The sequence below is a fragment of the Anguilla rostrata genome, chromosome 2, assembly GCF_018555375.3.
Source record: "Anguilla rostrata isolate EN2019 chromosome 2, ASM1855537v3, whole genome shotgun sequence".
In the NCBI taxonomy this organism is placed as follows: domain Eukaryota; kingdom Metazoa; phylum Chordata; class Actinopteri; order Anguilliformes; family Anguillidae; genus Anguilla; species Anguilla rostrata.
This window is the reverse complement of record NC_057934.1, coordinates 4,710,919-4,724,595: the sequence shown is the minus strand read 5'-3', so window position 1 is coordinate 4,724,595 and position 13,677 is coordinate 4,710,919. Positions and strand designations below refer to the sequence as shown.

Sequence of the window (13,677 nt, the reverse complement as noted above, 5' to 3'; positions counted from 1 at the left end):
GAACAGCACACAAGGAACAGCACACGAGGAACAGCACACGAGGAACAGCATGCGAGGAACAGCACACGAGGATCAGCACGCGAGGAACAGCACGCGAGGAACAGCATGCGAGGAACAGCACACGAGGATCAGCACGCGAGGAACTGCACGCGAGGAATAGCACGCAAGGATCAGCACGCAAGGATCAACGCGCAAGGATCAGCATGCAAGGAACAGCAAGCGAGGAACAGCAGGCAAGGAACAGCACACAAGAAAGCACGCAAGAAAACCAAGACACAATGCACACACATATAAACACACACCACAAATGCACATATGCGTCACACACCACACACGCACGCTTGAACACAAACACATGCATGCACACAAGAGCTACTCTCCTAAATTATATTCTTTTCAGGAGTTCACCAGCATTCCATATTCTCAATTTACCCACTCACTCCTACACTCAAACGCAAAGCTACACAAATAAACTGACACAGAAAGTAATTTGCCGAAAAATAAACAAACCGGGGGGAGACTGGGTTGGGGGGGGGCTGGGTAGGGTGGGGGGGTGTGGTTGATGGACACCAGGCCGGTGGCCAGGCGGGGCGGTAATTTCGGCGAAAACGTTTCTGCACTCAAGGACAGCACTCTCCCGGGCGAGGGCATAAGCAGTTCATTAAGCCAGCGACACCCCAGGAATTAATTCCCACAGCCTCTCCACGCGCTCGATTGGCTGGGGCTTTTTTCCGTTTATTTATCCCATCACCGCGAGCATCGTTTAGGTGCACTGCAGTAATTAAGAGCCGTTAGAAAGCGAAAGTCTCAAACCGCAGATTAGAAAATTAAACTATTTACTGATTACATATTAATAGAAGACAACAATGGCGGGCGCCCGAGGCTTGGAAGCCAACCAAGGAATAAATCAGTGTACTTAATTACCATAAACAATGGCTGCATAGAAATGGAGTTTTATGAGCGCTCCCTTCTGTAATATGTCCGATATCAGAAGACACTTGACAATCCTTGTTCAATTATCTGTATTATTTAACGTGCCGTGAACAGCGCCGTGTAAATAAATTAACCACCCAATTACTTTGAAACCATCCGGGGAGAGGGAGAGGGAGGGAGAGGACACAATGGAGAAAAACTGAGGAGAATTCAACATTATGCCAAATCAACGGGGGATGAAATAAATACATGAAGGAACAAAAAAAAAAATATTAATCACGCCAGGGCCTCTGACCTCACCTTCAGATCTTCATGATGACGCAGAACAGATTTTCTACATCTCCCTGACTAACACGGTAAATGATATAAATTTTATACTTTTATCATTTGTTCACTGTCGAATACTTTGATTCTAATACAGTCATTTTAATACATTCTGTGAGACTCAGTGTAAAAATCCAAGCAGTTTGCACCAATGAAACCGTACCATTCATTTAAAATTAACACACAAACATAATGAGGCGTATGCCTTCGTTAATGGTATCCCATAAGGTTTCATGTGCTATGATTCTGACAGTATGACAGTGGAGTTACCCTCAGTGTCCTGATGCCCTGTTAAAACAGCTATAATCATGCTATGACCATGCATTAACCATAGTATAACCATGCTATAACTGCTATTATCTGGCTATAACCATGTAATAACTAGGCTATGACTGCTATAAGCATGTTATACCTGTTGTTATAACTGCCATAATCCTGTTGTAACCATGCCATGACTGCTATAATGGCTATAACCATGCCACTCTGCAGAAACAATGGCCTGTATTCAATTAACATTCGTCCTAAACTTTGACTTATAAGTAAATGCAACCCTTGTGCTATCTCTTCACAAACTGCGTGTGGAGAGTTAATTTCAGTGACTGCCGAACTCGCCAAACTGTGTTTGTCAGGGATAACAAAAATTCCCAAGTTTAATTCTTCATCCCAAAAGATAAGATTGATTGAATCGAAGCCAGCGTATCAAAACGTATTGAAAATGCGGGAATAGAGTATAGCCCAGGTAAGTGATCTCAGCTACAGCACGTACACACCTGTTTAACCTGGAGTCCTTACCTGAATGTGCTGAATGAGGGAAAATTAGCATGTGTTCAAATAAAAATACATTTTCCCCTGTGACAACAGGCAATCTACTGTAATCGCAGACATTAGATCTTCCAGCTGTACGTAAAATCAAACGTTTCATTAACCACACGTCTTGGTTGTTTTAAGTGCAGTGACAACATATAACTGAGATCAGAGTGGATTTGGCGGATAACATTATAATAAAGAAAAAAAAAAAAGGAGAATGTGGAAGATGTGATTTGGCAGAAGAACTCGACGCCCTTCCCCGGCTCTTGCGGCTCTGCGCGGTACGAGGCGGCGGTGAAAGCTTATCGCCGTGGCGACGGAGCGCGTGGCGCTATCATTACAAAATGTGTTTTTACCTCACCCCCCCCCCGGCAGCCCGAAGGCGCCATTGTACCGTTGAGCGTTCCGCAATCGCGGCCCAAAGTGTCGCAGCCCTCCCCCCACACCCCCACGCCCCCCCCCCCATTTCAAATCCTTTTTCCGGGCGGGTATGAATGGGGTGTAAGGGGCACGGCTGAGAGAAGCAGCTCTCAATGTGCCTTATCACTTCAGGGGAGAAAAAAAGAGAAGCAGAAGAAAAAAAAAGCTGCGGAAATACACCCTCAAAAAATGGGCACACAAAGGTGAGGCTGCTTCTCCCCGGGAGGGAGAGGCGATAGGGAGGGAGACAACGAAGCAGGGCCGGGCCGGGGGCCGCAGATCCATCCGGAGACGCGACGGCGAGGCGTGGAAATCCGGGCGCAGCCGCCGCCTCTCGTTCACCGTCTGGCCGGCCGGCGCTCTTCTGAGAGCGACACAACGGCGGCAAACAAGCGGCGAGCGGGTCCGAGGAGCCCCTCCTGCTCTGCCACCCCCCCGTCATCCTTACAGGGCTGTAAGCGCAGGCCAAATCGCCTTCTCTCCGCCGAATCGCCACGGCGACGGAGACGGGCCGCGCCCGTTTATTCTTCTGTTAATGCACGTGTGTGTGTGTGTGTGTGTGTGTGTGTACATGTGCATACGAGCCTTCTGCATTATTTTTATTTTCATGCCCCCCCGCCCCCCACGTCACCCCATCCCATCCAATCCTTCCCTTTTTTTCTCTCCTCTGTTGCAGCGTATCAATGAAGTGCAGATATGTGTGGGAGTCGTGCATGGATGAGCCCCCTCACGCCCCCGTGTGCCTCCCCCAAACCCCGCGCCCCCCCGTGCACCCCCCCCCAGGCTCGCGGGCGGTATCAGCCCCGGTCGTCGGCCCCCCTGATGGCCCTCTTATCGGAGGGGCCCAGAGAGGAACACCGTCCCAAGCCTTTTCATTTCCCAGAGCCAGGCCCCCCCCCCTTTTTTTTCTCTCTCTCTCTCCTCAGTACCCACCCCCCCAAAACATTCAAGGCTTCAAAAGATTCACACTTCCTGAACTCTGTGAGTTTGTGTGTGTGTGCTTGTACATGCATCTGTGTGTGCGCGCGTCAGACTGTGCATGTTTGTGCGTGCATGCATGAATGTGTGTGTGTGTGTGTGTATGTGTGTGTGAGTGTGTGTGTGTGTGCATGTGTATGTACAGTATGTGTATGTGTGTGTGAGCGCACGCTCAATTTGCCAAAGCAGTGTACTGTGCTGGATGTACCTGTGTCCATGAGATAGCGCAGGTGTACCTGTGTCCATGAGATAGCGCAGGTGTACCTGTGTCCATGAGATAGCGCAGGTGTACCTGTGTCCATGAGATAGCGCAGGTGTACCTGTGTCCATGAGATAGCGCAGGTGTACCTGTGTCCATGAGATAGCGCAGGTGTACCTGTGTCCGTGAGATAGCGCAGGTGTACCTGTGTCCGTGAGATAGCGCAGGTGTACCTGTGTCCGTGAGATAGCGCAGGTGTACCTGTGTCCGTGAGATAGCGCAGGTGTACCTGTGTCCATGAGATAGCGCAGGTGTACCTGTGTCCGTGAGATAGCGCAGGCGTACCTGTGTCCATGAGATAGCGCAGGTGTACCTGTGTCCATGAGATAGCGCAGGTGTACCTGTGTCCATGAGATAGCGCAGCCTCTTCTCCACGCGCGAGGCCCGGGAGTCTATCTGCCGCTGCTCGCTCTCCAGCGCCGCCAGCTCGCCCACCACGTACTGGCTGGTGTCTTTAAACGCTTTCTGACCCCCCCACAACACAACAAACAGTGCAGAGGGAGGGAGGGGGGAGGGAGGGGGCGAGGGGGGGGGGAACAGGGGGAGAGGAGGAAACGCATCATCAGAGGCAGACCTCGTACTGCTTACAACTTCCTGTATCGATAAAGAGCCATAACAAGTGCTTTACCTTACAGCTATATAACAAAGACACGCCTTTTAACTGTCTTTATTTTTATATTTCATAAGAGAAGTTTCTAGTAACTGTCGGTTGATTATTCTGCCCGTCGTGTGATTGGACGGTGTCCTGACTTCACTCAAACTTCACTCAAAAAAGAGCAGGCTGATGTTCAAGCGCTGCTCAGATCATTACAAAAAAAGATTTAAACAAACAGAATTCACTTGTGAGGATCCACCCTGTTTTTACAGGGAAATAAAGACTCAAGTTCAAACCAGGCCCCCATCCCGACCCCCCCCCCTCCAGTGCAAGCGCCTCACCCTTACCCTCTCTCCATCGGCTGTCTGTCAAAAGCCCCTGCCCCTCCCCACGGGTCTATCAAATATTTCCCTCACAAATCAATTTTACACATGATCGGCCCCCTCCCCCTCCCTCCCCCCAGCCCCCCCTGCCCTCCCCCCACCGAGCAGAACCGCCCCGTTAATTAAGTGAAGAAATTTCCATATATATTATATTAATGCAAACATCGTTCAGAGAGTAATTCACGGCTGATCTGGATAATGGAAAGGCTGAACACCCATTAACCCAGGCCCCAGAACGGGCGGGGCGGAGGAATCTCACATGGTCTCCAGTGGCCTCTCCTCCTCCCTCTCCCTCCTCCCTCCCTCCCCTCCCTCCCTCCCTCTTTCCCTCCCCTCAGCAGGCTGCCCCCTGGTATCTGCCATTGTAATAATTAAAATCACTGTGCCTGATCAATACAGGAAACCTCTTTGTGGAGACGAGAGAGAGAGAGAGAGAGAGAGAGAGAGAGAGAGAGAGATTGAGAGAGATACAGAGAGAGAGAGAGAGAGAGAGAGAGACCGAGAGAGAGAAAGAGACACAGAGGGAGAGAAAGACACAGAGAGAGAGAGAGAGAGAGAGAGAGAGAGAGGAAGTAATGCCTTGATAGATGTATCTCAAGTAAGTTTAAAAAAATTAATAAATAAGGGAGGCAATCTGGGGAATTTTTTCTTCTTTTTTTCTCCCAGACCTCCCCAATCCCATCACTTCTTCTAATCTGACAATTACTGCAGCAGCGCGGGCCAATTCAGACGCGGCGGCTAATTTAGCAGCGCTAGCCTCTCGGGGCTCAAACGCACCGTTGCAGATTGGCATCGTAAAAGCCTTCGCGTCTTTCTCTTTCTCTCTCTCTCTCTCCTCCTTTTACCCCCTCACTCCATTTCTCTAAAGAGGGCCTCTGTCCATACATGACAAGGCATTATCAACAAAATCTGTAATATATTTTTTTTAAATGAAGTATGCATGAAGTACCTCCTCCTCTGGTGGCCTGAGCTCAGCTTCCGTCGCCGGGAGCTGCTCCTCCATCGCTCTCTTTGGGTCTTCAGGCACGGATCTCTGCCTTTTCACTTCTGGAAATGATGAAGAAGAAGAAGAAAAAAAAGGAGAAAAACACATTTAAAACTGACACCTTTATAAATTCACACATTTCAAGGTTCGACAGGGGAGATGAATGAGCGTTAGGGAACTGAACTTATAGCGAGAGGTTGCAGGTTCAAATACTGATTGAGGCCCTATTGTCGTACCTCTAGAGCAGTGGTTTTTTTCTTCATCTGCAAGAAGTTCAGTTTCAATCTCTCATGGTTAATGTGAAATGTTCTCCCCATAGTCCAACCTCGTCTAGGTCTTGAAAACATGCATTACACTCATTTTTCTCAAAAAGGGTTGGTGAATAGCATATGAAACTTGGTTCGGTTCCTCAACAAGGTAAGAACCACTGCTCAAGAGAAGTCATAAAATGATTGATGATTTTTTTCAATAAAACACATTGGCATTAACAAACTAACAAGGGGGGGAACATTGTCGTCATGGCTTGTTTACGCGATTGATCGTCTAAGACTGTAATCAATGAGGCAGTATTTTAAAATGGCATGCGTGTGGGGGTCGCATAAACACGCATCCCCGGTGACCCGGAGGCCAGTCTAAGGTTGGAATGGAGGGTCGCGTAAGAGTGGCAGATAATGGGAGTTTTACAGACTGGTGGTAATTTGCATTTTTACACACAGCTGTGAGACAGCACAGGAGGGGAGGGCAAGGCCACTAAACAACAAGTGAACCCCCCCACCTCCAAATGCACGTGCACACACACACACACACACACACACTACACACTCACACACTAACACTCGGACATTTTCACACACACACACACACAGAACACACACACAAACAACAAACACCACACCCCACACACAACACGTGCAAGCACACTCTTTCACACACACACACACACACACACACACACACGCACACTCTCACACACACACACACACACACGAATAGCAAAGGCCACACAGAAACGGACACTGATGAGCTCCCTCCTGATTGGACAGACCCCATGTCACTCAGTGGACAGACATCGTCTGTTACACCCCTTACACTCCCAACAGCATCCTAACCCAGAGGAATGGCAGCAGTACGATAGGAGGGCCCCAACCAGCTCCTGAATTTCACGTCAACTTTCGCCAAATTAAATGCCAGAATTAGCCCAACCAATCACGTGACAGTCGCTGATGAGCTCATAACTGACACCTATATGCTGTTCTTGTGCCCCACGTATGGAACATTGTACTGCAGGCCAATCCCAAAGCTAACTGGAGTGGGCGAGTGCAGCCAATCAGAGAGCTGAGTCAAGGTTACCGGTGGAAACAGAAACCTGCATGCTGCACCCAGGACGTGGGGGGGGGCGGTCTCACCTGGCCTGGTCTCCACATACTGGCTGAAGGACTTGAGCTGTGTCTTGCGGACCGCGGACTCCTTGTTGAAGACGACCGGACTGCGCAGACGCTCGGTGGCTCTGCGCAGTCGCTCCGCCCTCAGGTCCTCCGCGGTGTGCTGTGGGAAAAACAAGAAGAAGAAGAATAAAGAAGAAGAAGAAGAAGGAAGAAGAAGAAGACCTCAGCCGGAAAATGTATTCCGATTATGCAAATTGGACGCACTCGTGTTTTTAGCATGTTAACAAGACTGCACTCTCCACGCTGGGTTGCCCTATCGCATTTGAGCCGAATTGCATTGTGGGAAGGGTAAACCAAGCTGAATGGAATCACCACCACCAGGCATCCAGAATAAAATGTTAAACATTAACAGTGGGGTGGGGGGGTTGGGGGTGGGAGGGGCTACAGCTGGGGACAAATGAAAGCACACCGTGCGACTGGGGGAGGGACAAGTTCCTACGCGCGACGGCTCGTCAGCGTACGCGCGTAGCCTAACGCTAATCAGGACGCACGTGTCGCGCTTTTCTTAATAGGCGCCGAAAATGGCACCGCAATTAGGCCGACTTCAAAATCCGTTTAACTGAGAACCACCTCCAAAGGCAGCGCTGGGGTAAAAAAAAAAAGAAAAAAAGAATCAAAGGCCCTTTGATTGAATTATTTATCCAGCCCACGTTGTTTCTTCTCCTTCTTTTTTGCGGTACCCTTTTATGAATCGCATAGCGTACGCACGCCCGGCATTCCATATAAACACCGCCATTCCGGAATGTTCCGGCACAGGCCGCGGAATGGCACAGGACACACGCGCGCGGGCGCCGCGAAGTGGAGGGGCGGTTTTTCCGCAGACAGGTGGCGGAAAATTAGGGAGGGGTGGCCGGGGTGGGGGTGGGGGGCGAAGGAAGCTGTGTGCTGAAGCACTTGGGGGGCTCTACACAGCTTCCTGGGGACCGTCAAACATTTGGGTCCCCGTGTGGGAAACGTTCTGAGAGAAGCAGATTCAGACAGGGCGCTGGAATCAAACTCACCCCCAAGGACAGGCCCTGTTTCACACTCTTACACAAACACACACAGACACACACACACGCACGCACACACGCACGCATATACACTCACATACTCACACTCTCACACTAAAACACACACACACACCCAAACACACACACACACACACACACATACACTCACATTAACACTCTCACACTAAAACACACACACACACACACGCACTCCCTCACCCACCCACACACACACACACACACACACACACACACACACCCCCTCTGCCCCCTGTAAGCAGCTGATATCGGGGTGCCCCTTCACCTCGATAAGGGGAACCCCACCATGCTGCTCCTGTATCTATTATCATGATTATGATCATTATTGTTGGCGGTAATTTGCTGGGGGGGGGGGGGGGGCAGGATGTGAGCCTAACGACGCGGGCCACTGAACGCTAGTTATCGCTCCTCTCCAAGGCCGCCGCCCCCTCGCGCATAGAAACAATCGCTAATGGGGCGTCGGTCTCCCGAGGCCCGCCCTCCACCCTCCCGCCTCAAGGACCTCTGGGATACCCAGTCCTCCAGGGAAGATAGGGGAAACAGTTTATCCCCCTTTTGTTAGAAAGAAAAAGAAATGCTAAGGGCCTCCTTTGTAAAACAGCTTGAAGTGCATTTTTTATTTTGCTTTGCTTAGTTTTAGGCAGACTGGAAAGGAGGGGGGGCAATTCTGGCTCACAAGACGAAAGGACCGAACACTGAGAGGTCGACGCAACGGCAGCTCGCGGGCTTGAGCGACGCGGCGACGCACACGGGACACGCTCAGCCCGAAACTGCAGCCCCGCGGCGCTTCCCTTACCGCCAAAACCAACCGAAACCTGCCGCGAGCTTCCTGAACTGGTTTTTGCCGGATGTACCTGGGCTTCGCGGGACGAGCTCAGGAGAAGAGCTGCCTTCGGTCAGTGAGAAACAGCCATTCAACCACTGATCTACCGACCCGCCACAGAACCCCTGGCCGAATCTTGCCAAAACCAAAATCGGCATTCGCGGCGAGACAAATAAATCGCTGCTTATCGCATCTGCCAACAAGGGGGGCTTAGAGTAAAACGAAAGGCCCCTTCAGTAGGAATTCAGAATAAATTCGACATTATTCTGCGGCCGCGTGTTCCTGTCGACGGGGACGCTGGGGCCCCTCGTCGGGCTCTTCAGCTCAAAAAGGTCACCGTCGAGTCCGGCTCCCGATTGGCCGGGCGGCCGAGAGGAGCGGCATTATGCCCCAGCATGCACCAGGGCTTTATTAGAGATCTTAATCTTCGGGCCACAAACACACGTAATAAACACACTCTCCTGTTTACAGAGGGTCGTGAGAGTGAGAAGTAACTCCTGCAGGAGAGTTAGAGCTGTCAGCTCTTTAAACTGCCGGTTATTTACTTAACCCCCCCTCGCCCCCCCCCCCCAAGGGGTTCTGGGAATAAGACTGTGTGAGTGATTAGGGGCAAACGCAGAGAAACAGAGAATCTCAAATCACCCCCCCCAATGCACGTTCTTCGGATATAATACAGCCAATAAGAAAGTGTAGCTGGAACAATCAGACATAAATGTGTGTGCGTGTGCACAAGGTGTGTGTGTGTGTGTGTGTGCATGCATATTGGGTGAATGGATGTGTGCGTGTGCATTTGTGTGTGTCCGTGTATGTGTGTGCGTGCGTTTGTGTGTGTGTCTGTCAGGTGAGCTCGCGAGCGTGTCTGAGCGTGTGCGTGTGAGCGTGCGTTCTGGGCGAGGCGGGCGCTACCTGGGTGCCGTCCTGCTCCGCGCCCTCCCGCGGGCTCAGTGGCGAGGCGGGGGTGGGGGAGGCAGGCGGCGGCGGCGTCGGCGAGTTGGCGGTCGGCGGCCGCGTCTCCGGGAGCCTCTTGGGCCGCGGGTCTGCGGCGTGCTTGCTGTTCTGCACACCTGCGCGGAGAGGGCGGGAAACGGACCAGGTGAGACGCTCAGACATCACCGAGGGGGGGGAACCGGGGGTAACCAGGAACTAAAATACCGTCAAGAGACTCAGGCTGGGGTGGAGGGGGGGGTTAGGCTGGGGTATGTTCTATTTCCCTTTAATTTTGTCATTTAATTGAGGATGCATATTAGGGTGTAAATGCTGTATACATGTCTCTAGGTAAAGAAGAGCAGGAGGCTCTCCTCCTCATTCTCCTGCTCTTCCTCAACAACCGTCCTCCTCATCCTCGTCTCCATCCTCCTCATTCTCCTCCTCATCCTCCTGCTCTTCCTCAACATCATCACACTCTTCCTCAACAACTATCCTCCTCATCCTCTTCTCCATCCTCACCATCTCTACTCCTCATCCTCCTTTTTCTCTACGTATACCAGGTTCTCCCAGCTCCACCAACAGCTCGGCCAGAACACAGACGAGACCACAGAGTCCAGCTCTTCCACACCTGGCTGTTCCAGACACGCTCTTCACTGAAGCCCCGGGGCGAAAGATGGCCTTTCCGGGCCCTTCTACAGCGAGCGCAGATACGGGCTCCAGAAAGCCCTGCACACACACAGAGAGCCGCTCTCTGATGTCTCCTGGGCACCTGAAGAGAGGGCGGCCCCTCGAACCAGGTGCTCTGTGAAGCTCCACGGCCCCAGGGCTCGCCCCTCGAACCTGGGACCGCTGCCGCACTGGGGCCCGGTCGAGATCAAAGAGCGAGGGGAGGGGGGGCAGCCCGTTTCACTAAATTCACTTAGCGGCGCTAACGCCAAAAAGGCCGCTTGTGGAAAAACCGCGCCCATCTGGAGCCGAGTTTGGATCACTAACCGAAGCCCGTTTCCGAAATGGGTCAGAGACACAGGCCTCACGGGGAGCAGCAAGCAGAGAACAACCCAGGGAAAGGTATCTGGGTTTGGGTCTACGCTGAAACAAAACCCAGGGTAAGTGTCTGGTTGGCCACCTCGCGCAAGTGACTGAGCAACCAATTTGGGGCATCTGACTCAAAGGCGTCAAAAACTCATCTGAGGGCTGACGTTCTTAACTGAACATTCTAATGTAATAATCAATACTGGCAACTGAAATTAATGTTCTAGAACACAGATATGATGGGGGGGGGGGGAAGCATTCCAAAAAACCTACTCCAAGGGTAAAAGCAACCTATTCTTAGTACTTGTACAGTTAGGTGGCATTTGAAAGGCATGCACTGGAGGTGACAGGGTTACCACGACGATGTCACACAGAATTCAGCATGCAGTGCAGGTGACAGGGTTACCACGACGATGTCACACAGAATTCAGCATGCAGTGCAGGTGACAGGGTTACCATGACGATGTCACACAGAATTCAGCATGCAGTGCAGGTGACAGGGTTACCATGACGATGTCACACAGAATTCAGCATGCAGTGCAGGTGACAGGCAGGCGACTCGCGTGACGAGTATGTTGGGTTATTAATTATTTACCGGAGGAAGGAAGGTCAAAGGTCAGGTTAGTAAAATCATCTCCTTCCTCTAAGCCAAGGGCTTCCTCAGGGTTAGTGTCTACAACATCATCATCATCATCACCACCACCACCCTCATCTTCATCAGCGGTGTTACCCTCCACCTTATCTGCAGGCACAGAGACAAGAGTCCCACCCCTGTGTGTTAAGGGAAGGTTAGTAAGAAACGGGCGAGGTTGGCAGGAGAATTACAGACTGATCAGTCTGCAGCAGACCTGTAAAAGCAGATTAAAGACAGAAACAGGGAGCACGAAGTGTAGAACCCAACCAAGCAGTGTTTTATCGGGAGCGACTTACACAACTTTACATATAATTTTTATAGATTATACAACTGATATTACTGAAGCAAATGTTAAGTACCTTGCTCAGGTATAACTGGCATGCCTACTGGAATCAAACCAGCGACCTGGTTACAGACCGCTCACAGTTACACACATGCCTAACAAATTTGCGGACAAATCGTTTTGCACAAGCTTTTAGTAAATCTGGCTCATGGCGTAACAGACACTGAGAGCAATGTTTGAAAAGCAGGTTCAGCGCTTGTTGGGTGAGACAGCAGGAGGGCAATCAGCGCTACGGCGATGCAAACGCACACGCTGACCAGCTGACAAGACACTCGCTGGCAAATTATCGCCTTCCTGAAGCGACCCGTAATTGTGAGTGCGTTAGAGCTTAGTCCGGAAGGCAAACATCTTTTACCCGTGAAGTTTCACTTCACCGAGCGGAGGATTTAAAGGATATTAAGTGAGGATATAGCGGTCACTGCAGTCTTACTTTAATGCATCTGAGCCCAACGGATAGCAGGAGCACTTGTAGTGTTTATAAGCAGCTATCATTAAACGCTGGCTGGCTGTCCACCAATTAAGCCACACTACCAGAAATGAAACAGTCACCAGTTTTTTTTTGCTCACTTGTTTCTATGAGTCACAATGAGATTTAAAACCGTTAGCTACACAGACTGAACCCACATAACCATACTGTCTTGCTCAAGTAAAGGCTGAACACAACTGAAGCACAGCTCAAACTATTCATATAATTTTTCTGTGCTAGATAACTCAGGTAATTTTCACACATTGTTATGCATGACACAACAGTGCCTAGCAAGTTAAACCCTTAAAACTGTAACTTTGTTCATAAGAGCTTACAGGTTCTTCATTATACTGGAAAGAACGGGAGGTGGGTGGGTGGGGGGGGGGGGGAATAAAAACGAGGAGAAAAAAAAAACTCACTCGCTCACAGAAACGTGCACGCGACACTAAATCTACAGTTTGGCAAGGTGACACTAATTAAATGAATGTGCGGCAGTGCGGTTTGGGAAGTTTTGTTGGCGGTGTGTAGAAAGGCGCTGCCCCCCCCAAGCCCCCCCGAACTTCCCCCCCCGGCCACAGCAGCGCCGAATTAAGGTTCCTGAGCCGAGCAGCCAGTAGCTGGGATTAGGCGTTCTGCTGTGGGAGGGCTGGCGCAGCAACCCCCGCAGCACCCCCCGCACCCCCCCCCCCGACTCGCCATTTTAACGACTTCTGCAATTAGCGGAGCTCAGCGGCCATGAAGTCAGAATAAACCCGCGAAACGTTCTCCCTCTGCTCCTCCCCGTCCCTCTCTAAAACCCCCCGCCGTTTCTCACTTCCTCCTTTCTCAGCCCCCCGCGCGCGCGCACGTCGTCTAAGAGTTAGCGGTTAGCGGGCTATCGCGCGGCTGGCGACGAGAGGCGGCGGTATCCGCGCGGCGACCGCGATCGCAGAGAGGATGAAGATCTGAACGGCAGCAGAGAGAGAAAAGGCGGGAAAAAATGGAAAGGAAATAAAATTAAAGACATGGGGGAAAAACAACAACAACAGTGGACTTGGGGGGGAAGGGGGGGGGCAGAACTGGTAAAGATTAAGAATTTAAAAGGTGAAAGAGAGAGAAAAAGAGCGATCCCGTGGATATCGTGTTGGCCTTGCTAACACACTAGCGCATTAGGCGGAAGTACAGACCCACTCAAACACGCAACACAAACACGGCGGTTTTTTTGGGAAGCGAGCTCAGCCCCGCACTTCCACAGCGCATCACCGGCACACGTCTGAGAGGCTCATACATATTCATAACCTTTCAGCCAGGAT

At 51.0% G+C, this 13,677-nt stretch overlaps 1 pseudogene; it reads right to left on the bottom strand.

Annotated features, from left to right (window-relative positions):
- The window catches only part of LOC135249557 (EH domain-binding protein 1-like), a 112,218-nt pseudogene that overhangs the window by 24,074 nt on the left and 74,467 nt on the right, over window positions 1-13,677 (bottom strand).